We start from the raw sequence: 11,795 nt of genomic DNA on the forward strand, positions 1-11,795 counted from the left end.
TCTTCAGATAGACGCAGTGAGGGCTCCACGAGAGGTTGCGGTCAATGATGACGCCCAGAAAGCGATGCGTCTTAACATAGGATACAGCTTGACCATCGATGGTAACAGGATACGATGACATTTGTTTCCGCGTAAAACCAAGTAATGCGCACTTTTCCGTAGACACACTGAGGCCTTGTTCTCGGAGGTAAGAAGCCGTCATGGTTGCCGCCCGCTGAAGCCTGGCTCTTAGCTGAGGGCGAGTCACCGCAGAGGCCCAGATGCAAATGTCGTCGGCGTATATTGAGACATGTACTGTCTGCGGTAGGTAATCCGCTAGTCCTACCAGGACGAGGTTGAACAAAATAGGGCTCAACACTCCACCCTGCGGCACACCACGGCAGATGTAATGGTCTGAAGTTGGGCCGTCTTCGGTCTGTAAGAAAAAACGCCGCTCAGTCAAATAGTCCCGAATCCATTGATACATCCGGCCACCAACTCCAACAGCCTCTAGTGAGTTTAGTATGGCCTCATGGGCGACGTTGTCGTATGCTCCTTTTATATCCAGAAAAAGTGCCGCAGAAAGGCGCTTGAGGCTTTTTTGATTTTGGACCCATGTTATGATGTCAATGACGTTGTCGATGGACGTGCGACCTCGACGAAAGCCTGTCATGGCGTCCGGATAGATGTTGAATCGTTCTAGGTACCATTCCAATCGAGCAAGAATCATTCTTTCCATCACTTTGCCGACGCAGCTCGAAAGCGCAATCGGACGATAGGATGAGATCTCAAGCGGAGACTTTCCAGGTTTCAGAATGGGGATCAAGCGGCTCGATTTCCATTCTTTAGGAACGGCGCCATTCTGCCAAGACTCATTGTAGTATTTGAGCAGCTCATCACGTGCGTCATGTCCAAGGTGGCATAGGGCAGCATACGTGATGCCATCAGGTCCTGGTGACGAAGAACGCCTGCAGGTCGCCAACGCAGCATCGAGCTCTTCGAGGGAAAATAGCACGTTTATTTCTGGTACACGTGCCTCAGGGATGTCATTCAATGCTGCGTCAGTAATGATGGCCACGGACCCAGCAACCCGTGCACAGAACTCTTCAGCCACTTGAAGTTCCGAGCGGAGTTGGTAGAGGGCCAGAGCAGCGAAGGGCTTCCTTTGATGCGGAGATGAGCGAAGACCCCTAACCGTTCTCCATATGTGCGAGAGCGATTTTCTGGGATCAAGTGAATGACAGAATGTTTTCCATCGCTTATCTTCCAATTTATCCATGCGACGCTGGACTTTCTTTTGTATGCGTCGTGAAGCCCTCAGATCCAAGACGGACTTCGTGCGCCGATACCTCCTCTCCGCCTGTCGGCGTGCCGCACGCAGCCTCTCAAGTTCCATGTCCAAGTCTGTTCGCCTTGTTGACCTTGTAAGCGAGCAGATGGATGTTTTCAATGCCTCTGCGATTGCTTCTTCGATGGTGTGTGAGAGGCCTTCCCGACATGTGTCGTCCATATCCTTTTTAAATTTTGACCAATCAACTGTACGCAAGACGGTAGAGGAGCGTTGCTCAACTCCTCTAATCTTTATGTATGTTGGAATATGGTCGCTTCCATGTGTTTGTATGTCCGTAAACCATTGGACGCTTGAGGCAAAGCGCCGTGACACCAAAGTTAAGTCCAGGCAGCTACTGTAGGTCGTGCCTCGGAGAAATGTAGGGCTGCCGTCATTCACACAGCACAAATCATGGTCAGCAGCAAAGGAGGCAAGGCGCCTGCCTTTGGAGTCAATTTTAGTGCTTCCCCATAGCTGGTGATGCGCGTTGAAGTCACCTGTGATAATCCAGGGGCCATTGTTCATCAGTAATATTTTCTTTAGTCGTTCGCCGTCAAAGTGACCCGCAGGGGATATGTAGGCTCCAATTAGTGTAAATGACACATTCTTTTGGACATTTAGGCAGACATATTGGTTGTCGTCATGAGGCTCTATCGCGTTAGCGACGTATGTTAAGTCCGTGCGGATGTAGATGATCACCTTCGTGCTCGCACCGCATGTGGACGAGACGAAAGATTCATAACCGGACAGTCTGAGTGGAGTTGACGTATTTGGTTCGCAAATAACCAGTATGGGGAAGCGATGTGTAAAAATGAATTGGCGAAAGTCTGATATACGGGTCCTTAGACCCCTGGCATTCCATTGAAAGATCGACGCACTTTTGAGTTCAGTGCGGAAGGGGACTGTTGGTCGAGCCATGATGCTTAAACGATGCTAGCAAGCACTGGATTTAGTGCATCCAGTATTTGCAGAGCGCTTCGAGCTGCTGGTGTTTGCAGCTTGTTCAGTATAATGCGCATTGTATTAATTAGCGATTGCAGCATATCAGCCACTTGCCTGTCTTGGTCGCACAAATCGCCGGCAGTAGACGCCGGGAGTTGTCCAGCGAAAGTTTGCTGTGTTTCTGTAGGTGAATGTTGTCGTTTCGGTAGAGCCGGCCAAGATTCGGCAGATGTGGTCTTCTCAGTAGACTGGTTCTTCGCGGTCCTTTCCACATTGTCTGGCCTAGGTGGTGGAAGAGGAGGTGGTGTTGTAGGAAGTGGCATGCGCCTTCCTTGAGGAGCCTTCCTTGAGGAGCGCCGGCGACGTGAACGTCGCTTCCTGATTTTATCGGCGGCTTCGCGATGAGATGAATGATCTCTCGCCATCTCTTTCAAGATCGCCATTTCCTTCTTAATATGTGGGCATGCCTTCGATGAAGCTTCATGTGATCCTCCGCAGTTTGCACACTTCACTACAGTCGCGCCACATTTATCTGCACCGTGGGGCTCACCGCAGCGGGGGCATGCTGCCTGATTTTCGCAGACGCTGCTCACGTGTCCCAGTTTCATGCATTTGCGGCACTGAAGAGGTTTCGCAATGAAAGGCCGCACTGCATGTCTGAAGTGGCCCACCTTAACATGCGAGGGTATATATTTGCCCTTGAATGCTATTTTCACGCAGCGTGAACTGCCTAGCCGCTTAACATCAACGATGACCTCATCATTGGCTGGCTTGATAAGAATTGGCAAGTCGTTGTTAAGGATGGCGACGTCTACGTCGTAGATAACGCCAGTGACTACGTCAGATCCCAGAGGGATGTAAGAGCGCACCTGAATGCCATCGAGGTCCGTTACGCTGCGTAGAGTGGTCAAAGCAGCCGCATGCTGGACATCAACCGCCAGAAGATTTTTTCGGGTGTTCACTCGAATGTCCGATATTTCATTTGGCACCAGGGCTTCCAGTGACATCGACACAGATTGCCTGTTAAGTAGCTTCATGTTGACGTTGGGAAGCAGGGGCACGAATATGATGGTATTGGCGTCCGGCCTCTGCGTCTGTCTCACTGTTTGCGTGCTTGACGATGAGGACGTCCTGGTGTTCCTTCTCTTCGCTCTGCGGCTCTGCACAAGCTGGAAGTCGTCATCGGAAGTGTCCTCACTGCTGAGAGAGTAGACATGGGTGTCCTCGCTGTCGCTGTCGCTCTGCTGACCGATCCGCTTCCTGGAGGCGGCCGCCGCTGACGCCGCCGTCGCCGGCAGACGTACGGGGTCGTCCACTTCCATTACGACCGAGCAGGGAGCGAGGACCAGCGGATGAACTTAGGTTTTCACAGAAATAAACCGGAGCTAGAAAGAACAGCTCTGTATCAAAAGACACTTCCAACATGGCGAAGCAGTGAAGACGACGGGTAGGGTGAAACAGACAGAACAATGCTCTGATTCAGGCCGAGTCACTCATAGGTAGCGTTTCATGAGAAGCCAACAAACAAAAGACGCGTGCGCTTGCGATGCTCGCACACGGAAGCATCGCACGCGTAATGCGAAGGTCATGGGATCGTTACCCACCTGCGGCAAGTTGTTTTTTCACCATTTTCATTGCCAGTAATTTATCCTTGTTTAATTGAATTAGTAAGTAGAGGTAATTTCCTCTATGTTGTCCTTGGCGTCTTTGTTTGTTGGTTTTTCATGATATGATTAATAAAAATTGGGCCGCTCGGTTAACCCCCTTTCCTCTCGTTAATAGGTAGCGTTGTGTTTTTTGTGTCCTCGGCCATAAGTGCATACTGTATGACTCCAAATAAAAACAAATCTGTTGCTAATCAGCGCAATGCCGTGTCTGTTTCGCCAAGACCCTTTGTATGCGCCATGCTGAATGAAATCTGTTCTGAAAATAAAGAAACTATATGGGGAGCGATGTGTCGACGCTTTGCGTTCCTGTATAATGTGTCCATAAGGTGTCATATAGAAAGCTTATGACAAAGTAATAATTCACTCCCACCCACTCGCTCACACACGCTTACGCACACACGCGCACGCACACGCACACACATACACACAAACAGAGAGAGAGAGAGAGAGAGAGAGCCATTTCAACTACTGCTGTGTAGTTAGAGTGGATTGTGCTAGACTGCCCATGAAAGAAGGACGGCACAATATTTTTGAAAATTTGAGTGCTTTTGTGCGAGAGCGCATCAACAGGCAGTGAACAAAGAAGCAGAATTGAAGAACGAACAAAAAAAGAAAGAAAACGAAAGAAATGGACAACGAATGCAAAATGGTCCAACTGGCTTACTCGTAGACTTTGGCCTCAATGTCGACACCACTTTCTTTGGTGAACGACGATTGGAATGACTGAATCAGAGATCTGCCGAAAGCAGATGATGCGTCAGGTTGCATCGAAGCTCATAAATTACGTGTCACTTCAGCCTCTCAACATGGCGCGCCTACAGGTAAGCAAGTTAGCTATTGAAAGTATTTTTTACAGTGTGGTCACCGGTACCGTGGTCATGAATAACTCGCTTCCACCCACCCACCTCCCGGACGGTTCCTATAATGTGCTAAGTTCTCACAGTGTCCGTATCAGAAATGAGGAACAGTTTCACGTGCCACAAATAATATCCCGTAGAAGTCAATTTTATTGCGAATACTTTTCTTCAAAGTTTTGAGATATAAGTTATGGGTGTTCTGCTCTATTTTAATTAAATATTTTTCATGGCATGAGTGAGTGAGTGAGTAAAGACTTTATTTGAAAACAAGGTATTGACGGATGACCTTGTTGTTAGGCAGCCACGAGCCCCTGGGCCCGGGCGGCTTCTTCAGCTCTCTCGATGACCTTGGCCTGCAGGTCAGGGTCGGAGCTGAGCAACACGGCCTCCCACTGCTCAGTATTACTTATTTCGTGATTTGTATGATTTTCGGCTGGGCACGACCACATAATATGGAATAGATCCGCTTTTTGCTGACAATGCTTACATGTATTAGGGTATTGGTCCGGGTAGTAATAGTGATAGGCTACGGGGTTGGGGTAGGTGTTCGTCTGAAGTCGTCTCCAAGCTACTTCTTGTCGCTTGTTAAGCGATTTGTGTGCTGACGGGTACACTGTCCTGGCTAACCTGTAGTGCTGAGTTATTTCCTGGTAACTGACCATGCGATCCCTCCCTGATCCTAGCGTGAGCCGTCCGGGTGCTCGGTTGGCGAGTCCTCGAGCGGTGGTGTGGGCGGCATCGTTGCCGGGTAGGGAGGAGTGTGCTGGTGCCCAAATGATGTGGATTGGTCGTGGGTGTTGGTTTGTGTCTATTATGTGTTTTACGGGAGCCGAGACCCGACCTTTCGCAAAATTGCGTACTGCTGCTCTGGAATCGCTAATAATGTAATGACAATGTGTGGAGGCTATTGCCAGAGCGATAGCCGCCTCTTCCGCTGTTTCGGAGCTTCTGGTGCGAATTGAACCACCAGCGCGTATTTGACCTGAGGAGTCCACCACTGCAAGGGACATACAGTTGCGTTCTATGTATTCTGCTGCGTCGACATAGACTACGTCTTTGAAGGCGTGGAATTTCTGATGTAGGGCTTTGGACCGCTCGGCCCTCCTTTCCTTGTGGAATTCGGGGTGCATGTTTTTAGGGAGTGGATTAATTTTGAGATGGCGCCTCTGATCGTGAGAAATGTCTACTTTAATGCTTTGCATCGACTCGTAGTTGATGCCGAGATTCTGGAGGATGTTTCGCCCGGCGGCACTCTGAGCTAGCCTTTCGTATTGAGATATAAGGTGCGCTTCTACTAGTTCATCGAGGGTGTTGTGCACACCTAGGGCTAGCAATTTAGCGTTGGCCGTTCTTATAGGTAGCCCAAGAGCCTGTTTATAGGCTCTCCGGATAATCCCCTCTATTTTCTCTCTCTCAGCCGCTTTGAGGCAGAGGTACGGGGTGATGTAGGTGATGCGGCTGAGAACGAAGGCTTGTACCAACCTTATGAGGTTGGCTTCTTTCATGCCAGAGTGTCGGTTGGCAATTCTTGAAATGAGTCGCATCGTTTGCTGAACGCATGCTTCCAGTTTGTGAATTGTGTTGCCGTTGCGCCCGTGAGCTTGCATGAAGAGGCCTAGTACACGGATGGTGGTCACCACCGGGATCGCGCCTCCTCCGGCTCGCACAGTGATTTCCGGGGATGGCGCAGTGTCGGATTTGCGGTTTGTAGGGGCTCTGAGTAGGAAGAGTTCTGATTTTTGCGGGGAGCAGGCGAGGCCTTTGTCGGTAACGTACTTTTCGACCGTGTCTACAGCTTGTTGCAGCGTGGTTTCTACATCTCCATCGCTACCTTTAACCACCCACAGGGTAATGTCGTCTGCATACAGACTGTGGTGTAGACCTGGAATCTGATTAAGTTGTTCCGGTAATCTGATCATCGCTAAATTAAAGAGGAACGGGGATAAAACTGATCCCTGCGGGGTGCCACGACTTCCAAGAGGGATCTTGTCCGATTGTAGTTCTCCTATTCTTAGTTCCGCTGTGCGGTGGTTGAGGAAGTCTTTGATGTAGTTGTATGTCTTCTGGCCCACACCTAGGTGCTGCAGATTCTCTAGTATAGCCTGATGCGCTACGTTGTCAAAGGCCTTTATAAGATCAAGGCCCAGGACAGCCCGGCTACCATTCTTGGGTATGTGGTCCAGAACTTGATGTTTAAGCTGAAGCATGATGTCTTGCGTGGAAAGTTTTGGACGAAAGCCAATTATGGAGTTCGGGAATAAGTTGTTGTCCTCCGCAAAATTGTGGAGGCGGTTAAGTATAACGTGCTCCATGAGTTTTCCTACGCATGAGGTCAGAGAGATGGGGCGCAAGTTCTCGAGCTGTAGTCGCTTACCATGTTTAGGTATGAATATTATTTGTGCATGCTTCCACTGCGAGGGGATAGAACCTGTTTCCCAACAGCGGTTGAAGTACTCTGTTAGGGCAGTGATAGATACGTCGTCTAGATTTCGGAGGGTCTTATTTGTTATTCCATCGGGGCCTGGTGCAGATTTAGTTCGGAGTTTCAGCAAGACGGCTCGTACTTCAGCCTCTAGGATGGGTGCGTCTAGGTTAAGATTCTCCGGACCAGTGTATGGCTTCTGGGGGATTTGTGCATTTGTGCCTATGTACCGGGTTTTGAGCTCTGTGAGGAGCTCGTCGTTCGTGCCCTGGTATTGGTGAGTGATCTTATTGAGGCATTTCCTCTGCTCGGATTTACTCCTATCCGGGTCCATAAGGTATCGGAGGAGATTCCACGTTTTGGCTAGACCGAGTTGTCCCTGCATGCTGTCGCATACCTTTTCCCATTGGTTTTTGGTTAATTGGTTAGCGTATTCCTCGATTTCTATGTTAATTTGCGCGATGCGCAAGCGGAGTGTACGATTTAGTTTATTCTTTTTCCAGCGGGTTTGCATGCTATTTTTGGCTTCCCACAAGTGTAGGAGGCGGCTATCCACCTCGACCAGACCATCGTCTTCAGGGATTTCCCTCGTGGCGCGTTTCACGCAATCTCTGAGATCCCCGATCCAGGCCTCGAGATCGTTTATATGCTCGGTGGCGGTTGCCTCCCGAATCTGGCGGAAGCGGTCCCATTCCGTGAGCGAAACTCGTTTGCCTTTCTTGCGGGGTAGACCCGCCTGAATGTGGATTTCTATGATATAATGATCGCTACCGAGGCTTTCCCCGGTATTAGTCCAATCATAGTTGCATATGTTTTTGATGAAAGTTAGGTCGGGAGTGGTGTCAACGCTGACACTATTCCCGATACGGGTGGGTGTCTGGGGGTCTGTGATCAGAGTCAGTCCCTGTTCTTGGGCTTCTAGCCAAAGATTACGACCTTTGACTACCTCTGTGCGGTATCCCCATGCAGTGTGGGGAGCGTTAAAGTCACCTAATAATAATATGGCCTTTTGTTGGGAGATTCTGAGAACCTTCCTGAATAGAGTTCCGAACTTGTGACGTCGGCACTTTGGGCTACTATAGACATTAAGAATGAATATGCTTTCATCCTCCTTACGTTTAGGAATGAGTTCAATAAAGACGTGGTCTATGTCGACTTCTTCAATATCATGTTTAATGACTGTTAGATTTCTGTGAACTAGAATAGCGGTGGTGGAATCCGACCCAGAAGCATTATAGGATTTGTACCCTGCCAATTTTGCGTGGCCTCCCGTCTCCTGAAGGGCAATGATATCAGGGGCCGCCTTACCCCGAAGGAACTGCTGAAGGTTTCCCCGTTTGCGGCGAAACCCACGGCAGTTCCACTGCCAGATCTTGTAGTTAGGAGTGTGAGCCATTTTGAGGTGGAGGGGGTTCAGCGATCGGTTTAGAGATTTCGGATAGGGGTGGACGGTCATAGGGTTTGGATGCCACGCCCTTAAGGGAGCCGGAGGCCGTGGATGTAAATCTCGACTCCCAGCGAAGTACTTTGGCTTCGGTCGCGGCTACCCGAGACTCTAGGTTGGTGCTTCTGGTTTCCAGAGCGTCTAGACGTGCGCTTATTTGTTGCAAGTGGGCACCATTCTCCTGATGTTGCTGAAGCATCTGGTTGGCAAGTTCAGTAATCATATGTTCTAGTTTCTCGAAACTTGGTGATATGTCTGAAGAGTTGTCTGTATGATCTTCTGCCTTACGTTTATGTGGTGGTGCTGTGGTGTTGAGTGAGGGATTAGTTGGTGGGGTAGGGCGCGGCGTCTGACTGCGCTCCTGTTGTTTTTGTTGTAATCGGGTGATTTCTGCACGCTGCTTAGTGATTTCGGTTCTCTGTTGTTCTATTAACTGCCTCATTTGTTGGAGTTCTGCCTCGAGAGCCTGCATCTTAGGATACTGAGCATTGGGAGAAGAGACCGTGTTAGCCCAGCTCACCTGTGGACCGCTGTTAGTCGGGGTCGTTCGTCTCCCGGAACTCGACCGGTTCCGCGACGTCCCGTCGGAGTCGGTGGCACTTGGAGTTGAGCTTAGTCTCGGGTAAGACCGAGATCGGCTCCTGCTGCTCGATCCTCCGGGAAAAAAGCTTGCACTGGTTTCTTGGCTGTTCTGCGTCGATCGGCGTTCTCGCGATCTACTTTGCCTGCGCTCGTTAGGGATGTTCTGTTCTTCCACCGATAGTTTCTGCCACTGTCGTTGTCGGATGATGTAGGGGATTTGGAAACGTTTCCTGCATTGCTTTGAGCCTGAGAGATGGTTGCCGTTGCAGATAGCGCACACTAGTTCGCAGTCATGGTCCGTTGGCGGGTTTTGCTTGCCGCACCGGATACAACATTTTTCGTTCGGGGTGGGGCACACATCGTCCCGGTGGCCGACTTTTCGGCAGATTCCGCACACTTCGATCTTCTTCTTGTACAGAAGGCACCGGTACGTAGTATTTCGGTAGTTGACGTAGTGTGGTACTTCTTCACCTTGAAAAACGATGATAACTGAGGACGTCTTGCCCATGCGCCTGGCGTGCAGGACCCGGGGGGTATTACGCGCCAAACTTCTAATAATGTCTTCTTGTGTGTCGTAGTCCGGAATCCCATGGATGATTCCTTTGGCCGAGTTTTCAGGCGCCGTAATGTAAGTAGTCATGCTGAATCTCTTCTCTTGTAATTTGAGCTCCTTGATTTGGCTGTACTTGACGGCGTTGTCTTCTCTTGGTGTGCTGACAATAATGATATTTTGGCTGGTGTTGATTCGGATCGTGTCTTCTAGTTGCGCTGCCGCTTCCAGAGCGGCCGTTCTCATGATGTTGTCGGTGATGAGCGCGGAGCTCCAGCCGGCTGTATTGAATCCGTCACGCGGTCGGAGAACCACTTTGAAGTCCTCTTCCGGCAGCGGTGGGGGCTTCGGCACTTGCCGACGCGGACGGGACGACGGCGTCTGCGCTACCGAATTAGTTCTTGTACGCGGTATGGCTTTGGACTCGTTAAGGCTTGCTTTGCTTCGCTGTAGGGTCTTATGGGCGGCGAGCCATCCTGCCTCGTTTAGTTCTTCCGGGGCGATTTCAGTCCCCTTCACTTCTATTTCCATAGTTGCCTGATGAGTTGGTAGAGATGCCGGGCTGCCGAACCGGCGTTAGGGTTAACGCGGCGGTCGGCGAACCGGGCACGAAATGTGGCGTTTTATGGATGGATGTGGAAGCACTTGCCGAGATGTTGATCTCTTCGTGGTCCTGATGACTTCCCGCAGTAGTGGCGATGGTTACTTCCAGGAAATCTATAGGCTGACGGTCGCTGTGAGTGGAAAAAGCCGGAGCTCCATGTGAGGTACTTCTACATTTCTTCTACTTCGTCTTCTTTTTCCGTATTTTTTTAAAATTTTAAAATTTTAAAATTTTAAAATTTTTTCCGTATGCCGGTGGAGGTGACCGTATTAACGCAAAGAGGAGAGTAATTCAAACTATTTAGAAACATCTATATCAGCTCCTAGGAAAGTCTTGATTTGGGAAAGAAGCGTGTTATTCTGGTAAGTTTAAAAAAAAGAAAATTACAATATATTCTGGGGCACAAATTTATGGTAGATAAAGAGTCGTCGTCACCGTATGCTACACTGCCTAGCCCTCACACCAACAGGAAGAAGGATCCTAGTGCGTCATGGCAAAGGCCACGAACAAGCGATCTACCCGGCCCCCAACATCCGAATGTACATCGAGGTAGCCCCCATACTCAGAACCACGCACCCGGAACATCATGCCAGTCATCACCAAGCTCGCGCAAAGACCCTCCAGACAAGATATGGCAGCTTTCCCACCGCACTATACACAGATGCCGCGCCGTACACCCAAAAGGCAGCCAGGACTGCCAGCGTTATCGACCATAACCTTCAAGAGGTGGTCTCGATGGCGGTACGCACTGCCACTGCGCTCGAAGCGGAGGCGACAGACATCGCCTTCGCCATCACCACTAGTCTTGCCGACGAGCACGTGACAATTATTACGGACTCTCAGGCCACTTGCCATAGGTACGCGAGAGGCACAATACATTCCATCGCCCAACAATTCCTGACAAGCCTTCCAATTCCTGAACGTTGAAATAGTATGGATTCAAGGTCACGAGTCCCTCCGTGGAAATCAGCGTACGCACGCTATAGCCCGATATCATGCCTCCCGGGGGCCACAAGATAGGGATACGGCCGCATCAATGGAGCCCCGTACCTTTACAATACAATGTCATACTATAACACCACAGACGCAACAGTCGGCAATACCCACATGCACAAGAGACCCTCTTACGCAAAGACACCGTAGCACGGTGACAAATACAAACCAATGCATACCCCGATTTAAGCAATGCATCCTACACGGCATTCGTACAAACGTCCCCTTTGTAACGACTACGCCTCCCTATATCACATCACATGGGCGTGCCCCAAGATAAAGGCAGCCCCACAAATACTCGACCCCACATACGAGCTGTGGGAGGCCGTGCTGAGTTGCCCGGACCCTCGTGACCAGCAGCAACTGGTGCGGCGGACCCGGGAGACATCAAGAGTCGTAGGAGGCACCCTGGACTGAGGAGCCTC

General features: G+C 50.1%; 1 protein-coding gene across 6 annotated transcripts in view; it reads right to left on the bottom strand.

Moving 5' to 3' along the window:
* The window catches only part of LOC135920938 (uncharacterized), an 842,780-nt gene that overhangs the window by 34,071 nt on the left and 796,914 nt on the right, over positions 1–11,795 (bottom strand). The gene's annotated exons all lie outside the window — the stretch shown is intronic.

The sequence above is a fragment of the Dermacentor albipictus genome, chromosome 4 (assembly GCF_038994185.2).
Source record: "Dermacentor albipictus isolate Rhodes 1998 colony chromosome 4, USDA_Dalb.pri_finalv2, whole genome shotgun sequence".
NCBI classification, from domain to species: domain Eukaryota; kingdom Metazoa; phylum Arthropoda; class Arachnida; order Ixodida; family Ixodidae; genus Dermacentor; species Dermacentor albipictus.